General features: G+C 34.2%; 1 protein-coding gene across 2 annotated transcripts in view; it reads right to left on the reverse strand.

Annotated features, from left to right (window-relative positions):
• Window positions 1-15,710, reverse strand: part of LOC124538476 (homeobox protein prospero-like) — a 55,291-nt gene extending 39,581 nt beyond the window's left edge. For both annotated transcript variants that reach the window (XM_047115553.1, XM_047115552.1), the window contains exon 1: window positions 15,645-15,710. The gene's annotated coding sequence lies outside the window, so the exon portion shown is untranslated. The remainder of the gene's footprint in view (window positions 1-15,644) is intronic.
• Window positions 15,711-16,620: the final 910 nt, after the last annotated feature.

Genomic DNA, 16,620 nt, shown 5'->3' on the forward strand with positions numbered 1-16,620 from the left:
TACACAAAAAAAAAATATTCAACGTTCGCAATCCAAGTCACTCGAACTATCATCGCCGAGCGGAACAAACTACCGCCAAGTGTGTCGATTTTCAACGTCCTCGAGAAAAAAAATATTCTCGAGTCGCAAGTTCAGGGGGGTGGGAGGGCACCCTTCCTCTGGACCTCCTTAACTGCTCCGAGCGGACAAAAAGAATGAATGGATCCGCCCCTTAACGAATACACCGAGCGGCATAATTCATACTTAGAAAAATGCAAGGAGTTGACGTAAACCTTGTTATTTTTTTTAATTGCATCAATATATCGCTATGAGACTCAAAGTTGTGTCAAGTTACATTCATTATTGGTTGTAACTTCAAACGATACTCCGTAAACATATTCGCGTGTTATCATAAAACATGAATTCAATAAACAATAAATGTTTTAACATAAGTAACACTTTGCTTAAAGTAAATATCGATATAAGTTCAAAATCGATAAATGAGTATCGATTAATTAATTAGTAAATTAGAAATAAAAAAAAAAAACAACCGATCAGCGTCTCCATATCATTCAGAAACAATAATTAATAACGTAGAATGGAATGAAAGAAGTTATAGTAACAAACAATTGTGACATAGTCGAGTTAGTAAGCACTGTGCTATAAGACGTAGCGATAGTGCTGGGCATTCGATGAGTGCTTTGATGTTGACAACACTACTTTACTGTTCATGGAATTTAACTAACGATTTATTTAAAACATTACATAGTATAAAACAAAGTGCTTACCGCTGTCTGCTCTAAACATGCTTAGATCTTTAAAATTACGTATCTGATTTGATTCGGAGTTTTTATTACATATAGTGATTCGAGAGAAAGGTTTTTTTAGATTTAATTTTAGATGTTTCTAATGGGATGTCGTAAATAAACAAATGCTGTAAAATATTTAGTAACGGGCGGGGTGTCAGTTTCTTTATAAAAGTTGTCAAAATTTAATTTTGGAATATTTATTATTATTAATTCAGGGTTGTGAACTTGTGTCTCATATAGATCGAAATCTTCGTTCCATTATATCACTAACACACGATACTCCAAATATGCTTACCTTTACTGTAGGCAATGAAATAATAAAGCAATAAAAACATCCGTATCAGCTAAAATCACAATTTAAGGATTAACGTCGTCAGCAGCCGATAACATCTTTCAAGTTTACTCTCCCTTTCGAACGAGGCACGGAAGGCAGCCTCGGAAGTTAAGATGCGTTGGTTGCCACGTATAATTTTTCCACTCTTTTTCAATTCACTCTCCCTATCGTCCCCACCTCCTCAACCCTTCCGTCTGTCAATCTTAACTACAAGGCGGGAATGCTACAGGGTTCAGTAGTGGGCCCACATTTTTTTTTTATTTTTCGTTTTAATAGGACTCCAGCCAGCATTACCGAGAATCGATGATTCAAAGTGAACGTCATAGTTTCAACTGTTCTGTGCGTTATGTTCAATTATTAAGTGCAATTTTTGTTTGATCAGATGTAGGGATAAGTTTAACTTGATTGTTAAATCGATGTTGATTGGAGGATTCGATTTTTATCATTTGTTGTTTTTGAATATAGAATATGGACTTTCATTGATTTTGTTTTAACTATGTAAAAAGTATGAATATATTTGGGTTTAAATTGAATTTTGTAATCAGTCATATTTTTCGTCGTCTAAAATTTTGAAATTAATATTGGATTTTATTGGATAATGAAGACAATATAAGACTTGTTTCCAAATCAAATGAAAGATTGCGTCAATTTGAGTAATCATAAAAATAACTTTCATTTACATACGTAAGTAAAAATTACGATATTGAACTTACGAATCTGTCCCACACTATCAAAAGAAAGGTTTAATAATTAATGTCAGTGTGACATTTTAAATAAAAAATATATAATATAAAGAACTTGATGGAAATCATCAAAATACGAATATTTTCGTTTTAATATTTCTCGTCTAAGCCGTTGTTCAAGACAAAAGTTCTTAATTCAAAGATAATCAGTAACTGACTCGTTTCAAAGACAAACATTTAAGGTAATCATAGAAACGTCTGGAAAAAAAAATCGAAGAAAGCCATTACGTCCAACGGCACGTTAATCACGGCATTGTGGCGGCTTTGAAGGCGGTGGAAATGGGAAGACCAGACAGGCCAGGGGGAGAGTAAAAAAAATAACCTCAACTCGCATACACGCATAAGTAGCGGGTTGCAGTCAATGTGCGAACGGATGCGTGGAAAATTGGGCGATACGGCCCATGTGCATATTCTTAATGGGAAATCTCGACGCTAGTTTTTTGAAGTGCAGCTTCTTTGGGCGGGGTACTATTTTAAGTTTGAATCTGAGGTTCGTGTTTCTTTCTTTGTAATGTTTTTGATACAAAAAAGTTTTATTTCGCAATGATTACAAGAGTTTAATTATAGTACTTTTAGCTTGAAAAGTAAATTTTTTTGTAATATGTAATCTATGTTTTTTTATTACCCTAAGCTGAATATTGTTAAATGATTAATTGGAACAACACAAATAGAAGTCGATATTACTTGATCTGAATTAATTTGTATTTTTTTATAATCCCCTCAGTTATGTAGATAATTAAAACGAAAAATGAATTAATATCATTCGGTTAAAACTACAACTGTCCAAAAAACAAGTAAAACTCCAAAACGTCCGGGTGCACCTTTCATTTCGACAGTGACATGCGACTCAAGATGCACCAAAGGGATCCCCTACGATCCACTACGCTGTACAAACTTACAACAGATAAGGGCCTCAAGTACCCCCCAAAAGGGGTAAGACAGACCCCCTCAAGTCTGCCTAGACTTTAGTGGAAGAAAAAATAATGGGTGAAAGGGACAGCGAATACCGATATACCGATCTGTCTGTGGTTAAGTTCCCTCCGTTACGCGCCGTTTAATTCTAGGTCTTAATACTTCGACTTTATCGCCGGCCCGTAATTAGTTCACTATTCATATGTTGTATGTTTGATACCTTAGATGTTATAGGTCTTAAGAGATTAAAACATCATCCTTAAATCATTCTTCGTGCTAATGTTATAAAAGCTTTTTTCTTTTGTATCAATAAGATTCATATTAGCACGTGACTATCGACCGCTTAAAATAACATTGTTTTATTGAATATATCTTTGGATTTTCGTTCGTAAATTAGAGATTGGGTTTGGAAAAGTTTAGTTTTGTGTTTTTCTATGAAACCTCTTTGTGCTTTTCAATTGAATAGGAAATTAAATAATACTAGTATTAATATGATTTACATATATATTTTTACAATCTCCATTACAACTATTTTTATTGCGTCAAATCGTGAAGCGCACTCATTTCAAGATGTACAAATTATATCTTAAAAAAATACAAAATGTATTTTATCAGTGAGACTTTACAAAACTGGACTCAAATTAGGAAACAGAAATATTACGCTAGAAACATTCAAACAACACTTGCGTAACGTGTACTAGACAAACGTGTTTAGTTGCGTCGCGTAAATCCCCAAAAAACGCGGTATATTTTTATAAAGGTAACAGAACACGCATTGTCTCAAGCAGTCCAAGCAACTCCTGAGGCGCTCTAATTATTCCCAGCGAATATCGTATTGCACTAGTAGCCCCGGTCTGAATGAATGTTTTCTGAATCTTACCTCAGTGTAAAGTAATCGTTTTAGTACAGTCGGCGAAGGAAATAATATTAAGTCCTAAAAATATATTTTAATTATCTCGGCACCTACGTTTAAAAATAGAACATGAATTCTAAAAAAAAATCTGTTATAGAATGAAAATAGTTAAACGGTCAGTTTCATTATAGATTGTTCTTCTTTGTCTTTTATTTGGTCTTATCATTCAATTCTCATTTTATCTCTGTTCTAATCATTCATTCATTCTCGTTACTTGATCATACAATACAATTATAGCTTAGTTAGAGTATATTATTAAAATGAATGCCTTCTTAATTACGAGAACTTAAAAAAATCGTCCATACGTTACGTTTCGTAATTCCATTTTCAAATCGAAAAAATATTTTTTTTTTATAAGATAACAACTCTAAAGATTCATCTTACAAAAGTCCCACACGAATATTTAACACAGGATAACATAAAACGTCTCCTGTTCCGGCGGCGAGTGTACGAGAACGGTTGGTTAACCTCCGCATGAACTTGATACATGACATTGTCTGCCCTTTCACGCACCTCGCTGACTCCTTTGTGAGACTGCACTAGTTGAAGGCAACTTTCTTCGCTATAGTCACGCTGCCTGCCACTTATGGGCTATGTGTTTTTACGCTTCGAAACGTACAAAGAAAATGTTTAATATGATAGAAAATTTAATACAAATATTCGAAAACGTTCTTATTTAATCTTGATCAACTGATGATAAGTGACGTCACTCGATACAGTCAGAGAGAAACTAAGATGTTAATTCTGTATAAGTAACAAAACTCTATCACAATTCAAATGTATGGTGAGTGAGTAAATGTAACGTTTATTGACACCAGACTAACGGCTAAGATGACACACACAAGGACAGTTCTGTATCAAGTCAGGTCTACAGACTACAATATAAAACATGTTTTCTCATTCTAGTCTTATAACAGATACTAACAGAACGTCTAACGTGTCCTTTATATAATAAGTATACGTCACTATTCGTAGCTATCATTTCAATTAATTATTGCAAGTATCAATAATTGAAAAGTTCCATTTGAATCTTAAAAAAAAAAATAATTAAAAAAGTAATTCGATCGCATCGCAAAGGAATACGCTCGTGCTCGTTGTTTGAACAACATAATTTACTCTTTCATTTATTTTCTTAGAAAGCTCTCGTAAACATACGGCGTTTTGAATGGAAAAATATTAACACAAGACTTTCCTTAAAAGCGTAAATGCTTCGGTGTGAATTTCTTTTCTTTTTGAGCGTCTGAAACAAAACATTTTTTATGGGGCCAGCTCCCAAGAGCTGGGGTGGTCAAGTGTTTCCGTCCTCAAGCTTGAATGTTAACATAGCTTAGTAAAACCTATCTTTATTCATGGTTAGGCTGTTGAGTTATAATTAAATTATTTTCACACCTTCCTCCACTCAATGTGACGAATCTTACACTGGCAACACACGTGACGATGAAAATGTAAACATGACTTAAACTACTTTTAAATTTAATATATGCCTTTGAACCGATTAATAATAATTCATTTATGATGTATCGATCGATATTTTTATAAAGTTTTTGTTTTTTTAATTAGAATAGGACTCGTAAAGAAACGTTGAAAAATATTTCTATGATCGACCGAAAGAAATATTCAAATGTATTGATTCGTAATTGTCAAGACTTATCCTCTAATTATAGTTACTTTTAAGATTGATTGAGTGTAGTTAATTTTATTCTAATTAAAGATGATTTTTTTTTTTAATAATGAAAAATCAATAAAAATAAGCTAAGACAAAAATAGTGGCGTACTTATTTGTTTAACCGGCGTATCTCAAGCCACGCCAAATGAGGGGTGAGTTGATTAATGAATAATTAATGCGCACACTTTTCGCGCCAATTATAATTATGTAAGGAAAGCAATTATGAGCCCTGACTAGGCGTCGCATAAGTGAAAATTTGCATCCACTATGCTTAGAACTTAATGATTTGATTCATTAATGTTAGAATAATTAATGATGTGACCGAAACTAAATCTGAGATTCTATCGAAGTAATCACCATATCCCATACCTTAGTCATACTTTTATTTAATTAAAAAAAAAATAGTAGGCAAATAAATTGGTATTTTTTTTATCTGTATTTAAATTTTTACTCCATTTATTTTTTTCTTTTATTGAACGCACACATACACACTTTGTAAATGGTATCTGTGAATTACTTTAAAAAGAATTTGATTAAAAAAAATCCATTATTTAGAGTTCGGATTGCTATATATATCCTTATATAATATACCTATTTTGTACTTATTATACTCTATTTTTCCAGTTTTCTGGAATTCTTTTTCTTTTCTCGCGTAACGGAAACCATTTGTAATAATATAAGACCGAGTGTAGGAGGTATTTAAAAGAACAATACGTTGAATGTATAATCAAGTTGTAACTCCGAGTGTTAAAGTGAAGAAACTAAATTACTTAGTGTATTTATATTTGTATATTACATTATGTTCTGTTTGTGAAAATGAACAAGGATTTGTTACAAATGAATATTAAAGTACAACCTAAGCGAAAAATTCTTTCATTAATTCATTACTTTAGTATTCTCTTGCGTTTCTAATTTAACAGTACTATTACGACGTAAACTTATTATATCAAGAATAAACTTTTTCAATTGTTTTTTTAGAGTCTTATATTAATAATATTATTATAGCTAATATATATATTTACGATGTATGAGAAAGCAGTGTATTTGTTATTGTACTACAGGTATTATTTTTGGTATTAACTCCCGCGTCTTCTTAAACGAAACTTAGCGGGGGTGATCGCGCAAGCGCAGAAATATCCACCTGATGTTTATAAAGGAGATGTTGACTGCAATTGCCTCATTTGTAAATCAAACCTTAACAGTGCATATCGTTTTAAAAGTTACCATTAGAATCATAGATGGCTGGATTATTGAGAAGAAATAAAATAATGCGAGGCAGTGTTGGTAAGTGTATGGAAAAAAATAGGGAATTTGCTTTCACTGTGATCTTTTATGATTCAAATTTTATAAAACCACAGGTGTAACCCATAAAGCACATATCTCCTAATTAACAATGGCGCGTGCGCAGGTCGAAGCGGAACGTCACGCCTTACCGGAAGCCGGCTCCGGCACCGGACGTCGAGATTGTCCCGAGCCCCTGATTCCTTCCGGTGACTCTGATGGTCGCGCTGTGTGAAGCCGGCTTGAGTTTTGAGAGGTCGCGGTAAGGAATCAAAAGAGGTAAGATCCTATTCTTTCTATATATTTTTTTTTTCTATTTCTTGCTAAGAAAAAACAGCTCACGTGTTGCAGTGAAGAAATCATTGTCATTTTTTAATCATAGTATTCCAGTATCAAAACTTAATGAATTACTGGTTTAGTTATTTGTTTTTCATAATGAAAAATATAACACCTCTTTATACAGAAAATATCTGTAATTCAGATGTGTTTGTTTACTCAATAATATTTAAAAGAATACTATACAAAATGGGTTTTTAAGACAAACATATCGCCCTTCGCTTGTACCAAACTTGTAGGTCGACGCACCCTGATCTTTAGCACGGAACGATTGGCAGTGATCTTTTTTTTTATTGAACCCGACTGTCGCTGTCTGACTCATATCACATTGATTTATCGCCGGCAAATGAGATGATATCTTGTAAAATTTCAATGAACAACGTTTTTTATTGGTCGCGTGAAATTGACGTACTGCCAACATTGCGGAAATGGAATTAAAGAATGATTCATATTTTAAGTTGTGCCAACGTGATATTAACTGTCACCTTGACGTTTAATTTTCGTCTAAATAGATTGGGTATGATTATGTTTACAAAAAATACCCATATTACTATTCTATTGCACTGTACGTTTGATTGTAAAGTTACATAGAACAATAATCTTCGCAAACAAAACTTTCTCACAAGGCAAGATTTTATAAACAATAGGTATCGAAGTAATTGTGGTTTGTCTAACCGCGAGTAACTATTGTCCAAGTAAAAGTATCGATTTACTTGTTAAGTAAAGCACACCTCAAGTGGGCTAGTCAGTTCTCACGGCGCATGCGTCCTTCTCACGCGCTCGCCTTACACTTCCTTCCTGCTTGCCCGGCATCGGTGCGTCTGCGCAAGAGCGTTCGGATACGTGAGGTAGCAACTTGTTTTATAATAATATGCTATCACTTAAAATAATATAATAAAAAAAATTCAGACCATATGTGTCAATTACGTATGTTCATTTTTAATTAAAGAAAGTATAAGTTAGCGTGTTTGAAAAGTTTTTATTTCAATGCAAGAAAGTTCGTACTTGTTCTATGCTATTTGTCATATGAGAAAAAAACTGTATTGCTATACATGAATATATAAAAAAGTAAATTTGTTTTTATATAAAAAGCGTCGCGTATCCGATCGCTTCACCCTCGAGGGTCATCCAGCGGTTGTAAGTGACACCAAGGATTATAATCGTTTGCCGGCCCACCGCCTGGGAACTGCTCCTTCCGGACTTGGCTGCTTAAGTGACAAATCTTTTTTTGATTGTGAGAACTATGGCCAGGATGTTAAGCTATTGATGGGTTAAGGGAAAAGCGTTTTCGGAAGGAAACTTTTTAACTATGTCAAGAGTGTTGTTTTTATTCTCGTATACATTCACATTAATGATCCTGTATATATAGAAGATTTTGCTACGAATAATTTTGGTAATATAAATAAATGGGACGTTAAAACAAATTTAAAAGATGAATATAATTTTCAAATGCCAAATATATGGATCAAATAGAAATATTAGTTATTCTGTGTAAGTACAAATTAATATAATATATATTTTTAATCGAGAAGGATTACGAGTCTTATTAAGTAATAAATATGAAACGGCCAGGGTCAGAATAAACTAATAAATTTGTTTCGGGCAGTTCCTTATTAACTACAATTATAATACCTATCCCACCTCCTTTCAGAAATAAAACACATGCGTCAATTCGAAAAAAAAAAGAAAAATAAAACAATGAAAAGAAATGTAAAATAGCCCAAGTATCAATTAACCCTAGCAAAGCGTTTGAGCATGAATATTATATCTGGATAGGTTCCGTTTTGTCTTGCGCGATTTCTTCCGCATTGTACCCTTTGTGGCTTGGTAAGAACCATTGTTTAAGCCTCACGGGCGAGTCTTGAGAGCAAACAGGTCATGCTTTGTCTCAATGCCATTGTTTCACTAGGCCAATATTCCCATGAGACCGCCTCATCTACGACAATTGTTATTTTATTGTAAGAATCCTTGTAACAATAATGAGTAATTTGCACACGTGTGGGGTAAGTTACGCGCGGGAGACGTTGTCAGATGTGATCGTATCCCGATGTAAGGAATGCCTTAGACATTATTTTCCTTCTCTTACAAGTACTTTGGATCATCATTTAATTAATCAATCAGTATGAAACTCAGTACTCAATACTAATTGGGTGAAAGTGTTTTGTGCAAGCCCATCTGGGTAGATACAAATCATCATACATTCTACCGCTGAACAGAAATACACGACACAACATAAATAACGCGTTTCGACGTATACCTTTAATTGTAAATATAATATCTTGTGTACTTACTAAATTACTAAAAAGTATATAATTATATTAGTTATTGGATATTTTAACATTGAAATATATTTCAATTTGTGTGTGTACATAAGGACTGTCATATATAATACAAGATTCACGGAACAATTAAATTTACACTGTTAAAGTAATGGCTTAAGAATCATTGTATAGGAGTATGTACCTCTTGGACATGTCTGGCAGAATTTTAATGTAATATGTAAAAAGCCGTGTATGTTGTAGGCAAATGATATCTAGTAATAAACTAGCTAGTAATGTCATTTGTTATATTTGTGACTAGCGACCTGATCCGGCTTCGCACGGGTGCTATGCTGATAGTAAATATACTCTAGATTTGTTATTGTTTCTTTACTATATTGTCCATGTATCATATATTGTATATATACTATCGAATCATGATATCCTAAAACAAACTGCACCAAAATCCGTAGCGTAATTTTAAAGATTTATACATAGGTACAGACAGCGGTAAGCGACTTTGTTTTATTCTGTGTAATGATTAGGGAAGCATGTTTGTAACGGCTATTCAATGATACGAGTAATTTCTACCAAGGGTTTAGTACAATTTTAATAGAGAGATAACATCGGTTAAGCGGATTGCGAGCGTATGGACACGCGTATATTGCAACGCGTAGATATACCTACTGTATAGTAGTTAAATTATGAATATGAATATAAATTTGTATGAGAGTATTAATGTCAATCAATATTTTCTTTATCTAAATAACTCTTGTATCTTAGAGCGTCGGATTCCGAATAAAAATAATAGTCAAATATATTCGTTATTTCAAAGCAAAATTTTATTAAATTTGCATATGTCAACGTAAATTTATGTCGTATATAGATTATAATAAATCTGCACAGATTGTAAACTGGAAAAACCTTGATAAAGTATCATATGTTCTCCTAAAGTGTTCCAACTCAAAATTGACCTGTTATATAAAAAAGGGTGTTACTAATACGGCGAATATAATCTTCCGAAAATGTCCAAAAAGGTCCTTACAATTTACGATTAATCATACAAATTACAACACCCTGACCACCCTGGTAAAAAAAACAGGGAGTTATTTCGCCAAGAAATCTTAGGTCTTTTTACCGCTAAACAACAGTACTCAGTATTGTTGTGTTCCGGTTTAAAGGGTGTGTGAGCCAGAGTAACTACAGGCACAAGGGACATTACATCTTAGTTCCCAAGGTTGGTAGCGCATTGGTAATGTAAGAAATGGTTAATATTTCTCTAAGTATAAACGGGTATGAAAAAAAATCATAACAGTGATTGATTATAATCCGATAATCTTAAGTAAGTATAATGCTTGTATATTGAATAGAGAATCTTTTATTTGAATTTGTATAGGATGTTACTAATTAAAGGTACTTCTTGATTGAGTCGGGTTCTCTATAATTCGTTATAAACACCGATCTGCCTTTAGTTTTAGCGGAATGAAATCAACGGTTTAACAAGCTGTCGCGTGGCGTACCGGTCGCTACGCATCTGTCGCGTGACCACTGTTCTTATTAATTAAATATGAATATGCTTTTTTTTTCTTTTAATAACGGTTTTTGTTAAGCTGTCTTAGATTTACGATGTGGTTTGCTTTTTTAAGATTAATATGCCATGTGTATCTGGCTTATTTGGCGAGAAACCTCCGCCTCAATATGATGAGATCTTTGCCTAAAATATGCCTGATAACTTTTTTAACATGCGTAGTTTTTTTGTAAATTTGTTTCCTAGTCTAACTTACGTTGGTAACTACTATTTACCTATTAAATTTTATAGAAGATTAAAGAGTGTTTTTATTAAGATTCGGGTTTGTTCACCATAGCTAAAGTAAGGTTAACCCGTTCACAAGCTTAACCCTATAACAAAATTAAACATCTCAATAGAACTTTAAGGTTTGAATTTCGAACAATAAAATTCGATTAATTAAATTTACAATCATCACTAACTTAACACCATATGCTCACTACGTGGCCATGTGTGAAATGACTTTGCTATTTTCTCACATAAAACCTATTGTCAATTTCATCTGTTCAAGAAAAAGAAAAATAGTTCTTCCGCTTAATATGTTAAGGTTACAAGTGAACTGAAAGGTGTACAGTCGATCAGTTTTCAATGCCTTTTCTAATTAAACAATGTCTTGAGGAAGTCCAATTCGGAATTCGGAATTAGACCCCGTCATCGTGAAGTAACAGTGAGCGGACAAGTTTCAATTTCTTGAGTTGATTGGTTTTGAGTTTTTGTAGCGCACTTCCGGGTTCCGAGTGACGTCGTACGCACGAACGACTTTCTAGAAATTGATATTTGGGCTCTTAGGTGGCCATTAGAACGTCTGTCTTCCGGTTATTGATAGTTAGTGGCGCGTGTGTCCTCCCAAATTGCTTCATTTGAACCGATAATTTGGACGAGTGATAGGAAGAATTTTAGTAATCGTTCCGCTCATTATTGAGTGAATTAGTAATTACAAATTGTTTACCTCAAAGCGAGACAAATAAACACGCCAATGCGTCGCAATCACGCCGTCGCGTAAACAAAATCAGATAAAACTCATCATTTTACGACTAAACGAATTATCTAGCAAATTTTGGGTCGCGCCGTTCCCGGTGCGTCCGCTTGTTCAAACAAAATACTGACCAATCACGATTTTGTGAATTTGAAATTTGTTAAAGCCCAGTACAGAAAACCAATACCGCGTACATAGTACACGTAGGTACGTAAAACTACGCACAGGCTAAGCAAACTCACGGCTGTGTGGAGCTCACCCACACGCGCGCCGATTCGTATAGACAGACACTCACACAATGCGATATTGCAAATGGGCTAGTCGAATGTATTCGTTCGCCCGCCGGCCGCTGGGGTGGGAAAGGGGGAAGATGCGTTTTTGTGCACAACTCTCCGCTTTAGCTACATTTACGGGTAAAATATAAGTGCGTAACCAATACGTCCTTAATAAGGCGCGTCTGTGTGCGTCGTGTTTCACGTCGCGCGACATCTAGCCCCCGAATCCTGTTTTTTAATAGTCCTTGTTCGACCAAAAATACAGAATATTTTCCTTTTTTTGCTCGCATACAAAATACCTGTCTATAGGTATGTATGTGTATATTTTTGGGTGGAACAAATGTTAGTATAGGTACACGTTGATTGGCCGGGAGCGCCGTAGAGCCTACGGGTTGGTGAAATAAAAAGAGCGTATTATTAGTGACAGGAGCAGACTAAGTAGTCAAGTCCATCGGTCTCCGAGTTAGGCACACCTGACTGGCGCCGATCACGGCCGGGTTCACACTTCTTTCAGCGTCCTGAACCGACCGAATGGAAACTTACATGAAAGGAAGCCTTTTACTTCGTAACTAAGAAAAACGACGAAATGGAATTTGTTCGAGTCGGTCGCTTTCGGAATTATTCGGGTCGAGACGACATGTAATGACAGTTTCGGCTAAGAACATGATATTCAAACATTCTTACATAAAAAATACCTGAATCTTAAAACATTGAAAATTTAATTTCTGGTCCTAGGAAGTAATCCTGTCTTCATACAGTTACATCAATGTAATTAGGAGCCATAACTCGAACTAAATATGTAAACAGATTCAGCAATCAATCGCACATTTGAATCTAACGAGAATTACTGGCGATATCAAAGCCTACCTAATTGCTACTCTTAGATTGACAAACCAGTAAATTCATTAGTGCATGATGCGGTCAGCACTCTTTAATTATCGGCTCGCTAACCTCACGTCAATGTTACCGATTTATTTAGATTAGCCCGCCGGCATAATACCATTTCCTAGGGCAGAAATACAAAAGCAAAACGGGCGATGTCCACTCCTCTTACGGCAACACGAATTTTCGCACACACACAAACGCGCGCCAGTTTTACCGTACATCGGAGCTTGTATAAAATTTATGGCGCACACTTTTGCAGCCATAGCATAGATCTGTGGGGGGATGGAGTTGGTCAGCCATTTCGCGTCGACTAGATTTACAACCTCGTGCGTACCCGCTAACGCTAAGATTGGATAAGTCTGTCAAATCTGTGCACGCTATTGTGGTCCCTGAATTTAATTAATACGGACTGTATTTGTGTAAATTATACAAATTGCGCAGTACTGCTTCGGACGCGTGTGGATGTGACACTGCTAATTGATGCCCATGTCACTGGCCGGTTATGTCGAAAATAGAACTGATAAAAGTTACCAACTTTTTTTTATAGATATGTTATAAAGATATTCGTTCTTTTTTTGAAATAATACATGAATATCGCTCTATGATAACATTTAATCAAAAAAAAGTCAAAAGAGGTTCACGCCAGATAAAACTTGAATACGAAAACATCAACGCACGCACACAAAAGGGTCAATAATATCTCTCTTAAGCATCGGTTAAAAATGCCTCCCGCATTGGGGGCATTATTTCAAAATGCACGTTAGGTGGGACGGGGGCCGCGGGGTCAGCGGCTGTTTGTCTATTGCCGCGTTTTCCCATTCACCGGGTGAATTTTCCGAAGCCCATTGCGCCGTCCCCCTTCCCCCCTTCGAGCTGCCTCTCTGTATTTTTATTAAAGGAATTATAGCGTCTGAATGAGTGCTTATATACTTATATTGATTAGTGCAATCAGGCAAGTTCAGAATGAGATTTTGGTAAATAATTTTTTTGTGAGTTTAATTTACACTGCTTTAGGTTTTAAATTATACTAAAATTAACAATACGGCTTATACGACTTAATTTATCTATTATAGACTGCAGTTTCATCGACTCCAGTAATACCAATGATTTATGCAGATAAATACATTCAAATGGAAAAGCATTGGAAGCCATTCAACCTCTACAGGAAATCAAAGGGAGTCAGTTTTCTATGTACGTTTGTATCTGTTATAAGATACGCTTTCTAATAGAATTTAAAGTCATTAATACGAACTAATATCGTTCGTTATATTCGAAATATATCCGGTTAAAACCGGTTTTTACAAAAGCGAATTTTTTATACTAGTTCTTTTTTTAAATATATAGTTATATGAAATAAAAATTAAAGTTCATTTTCAATCATACTTCAATACGGTTTACTCGACGTACGTACAGACAAAGACAGTGGAAAGCATTTTCGACCTACACGTAGATTGTCCAACTCATAACGGACACGTCACTCTTATCGGGAAAAAGTTGGACGTAGAGTGTGCGAGTTTTCCTGCATTTAGTTTCGTCAGGGCAAATTTTAATTTCACTAATAGAGAGCGAAAAAAAAAAATCCGATCGCTTTTTATTTATTTCATTTACTTTTTCCTAACATGTTTGTTCATTTATTATTAATTTATCCGATTATTTTTTTTTACAAAAATCGAACACGAACGTAAAATTGATAAATTTCATTTGTAGACGAAGAAAATACACATTTCCTTTTGTGAAACATCGGTTTGAATTCACGTAACGGCTATGCATTGATACGAGATAACATCGCTTTTGGCGTTCGATATTCAAAACTGCGTTGTTCTTGATTAATGTTCCGCTTTATAGCTTTACGTTCGTATTTCGAACAACGTGTTTGAAAATTATCGATTGGAGCAGTCAAAAATTTGCTATTCTATTGTGCTTACGTAATTTTTTTTTTAATTTTATGACAACAACCTTAGATATTTTACTATTATAATATTGACAATGGTGGGATAAATTATTGAATATTTTATGTAGTATGAATAATATTTTAATATATTGTTAATATTTTTGATGCAATAATTAATTTAGATTTAAATAAAAATAGCTTATAATTTTATGAAACAAAATATTAATGTATTCAGAGAGCATACTAGTGAAATAAAATAAAGATTATATTGTAGTTTAAAAAACACTCCTCTATTGAAAACATTTTCAAAAAGTTGCAAATGAAAAAAGTGTACTCGTAAGTATATCGCGAAAAATGCGATGATCCTTTTTTTTCCGTGCGCAAATATCGTTATAAAATTGAATTGTCAGAGTACCGGCCCTCTTTTATTACATAGATGCAGCGTACGTCTGATTATTTGAAAATTCATGCGATGTCCACCCCTGTCAGCCTGCAGACAAAATACGTGTGTACGAAATTCGGCCGGTTTTATTCCGGCGCTGAACCGACGCATACTAGTTCATAGCGCTCTATACTGGTATATACTGGATACAACCGGTGTAGATAGAAACAGACGCGTCGCTGTTCGAAACTAGTCAAGTGGTGAAATAGATTTTATTAAGTAAATATTGCTTGTTTAATAAATATTCTTGTACGTTAACGCTTGTTTAAAACGTTTCGATTCAATTCGACGTGTGTATTTTTTGTACAAAACTGTTTTTGATTTTGGAAAGTTGCTACGAAAACATGTTAAGCATTTAAACTTATAGTTATTCTTACCATTAATATGATTTTAAACACCTATCCAACGTGAAATGTGCCCGTGGCCTTCGGATGGATCTGAAACAAAGAATATCAAACATTAATATGAGGTCGATATAAATAGCAAGTTTATGAATAATAATATGAGACAACATCACGTCATATATTACTCTGATCCCAATGTAAGTAGCTACAGCACTTGTGTTATGGAAATCAGAAGTAACGACGGTACCACAAATACTCAGACCCAAGACAACATAGAAACCTAAGTCTGAAGTCCAGAATAAATAGTCTTTGTCAACAATATTAAACAAAAAGCCGTTAAACATAGGCCCTGGTCATGTCAGTTTCGATCGACGATTTTGGGTTCTATTTATATATAAATTAAAAATAGAAATTTTTGACATATCTAAACGTTTGAAGATCTGTAGCGTCTTTGTGTATGAACGTATGAGCATGTATATTCGTTGTAACCGTTCGTCTTGCATATCAAATAACGATATCGAGATCTGGCTTTTATGCATCATTAATTAATAAATCTTGATAAGACCTTTTTTGGGGAAACAAATGCTGATTTCTTTTAAAAATAGAAGAAGTATAGAAGGATTTAGAGGACATAAAAAGTAGTAGTAGTAATTTGACAGAGCTGTCAAAAAGTGTTAAAAAGACATATTCCGTGATTTTATTTACGGTTACTCCGTACTGGGGTATTTGTAGTATTTAAATGACTCTTTTGTGTAGTGTTCATCATAAATCGCTGAATCCAATTCAATAAAAACTTAATCAGGTGTTCATATACTATTACGTGTCGAATGAAATTGGTTTGCAGTTGATATCAACATTTGCTGTAAAATTAACCAACGTACATATGTATTTACCACGTATAATACACGCACACATAGACATTCGAAATATACGAAACCAATTGATATACAAAACCATCAAACTAACGCATAAAAATCAGACCCAATATCTCCTAATTGGTATTTAGAAA

Source organism: Vanessa cardui, chromosome 20, assembly GCF_905220365.1.
Source record: "Vanessa cardui chromosome 20, ilVanCard2.1, whole genome shotgun sequence".
Classification (NCBI taxonomy): domain Eukaryota; kingdom Metazoa; phylum Arthropoda; class Insecta; order Lepidoptera; family Nymphalidae; genus Vanessa; species Vanessa cardui.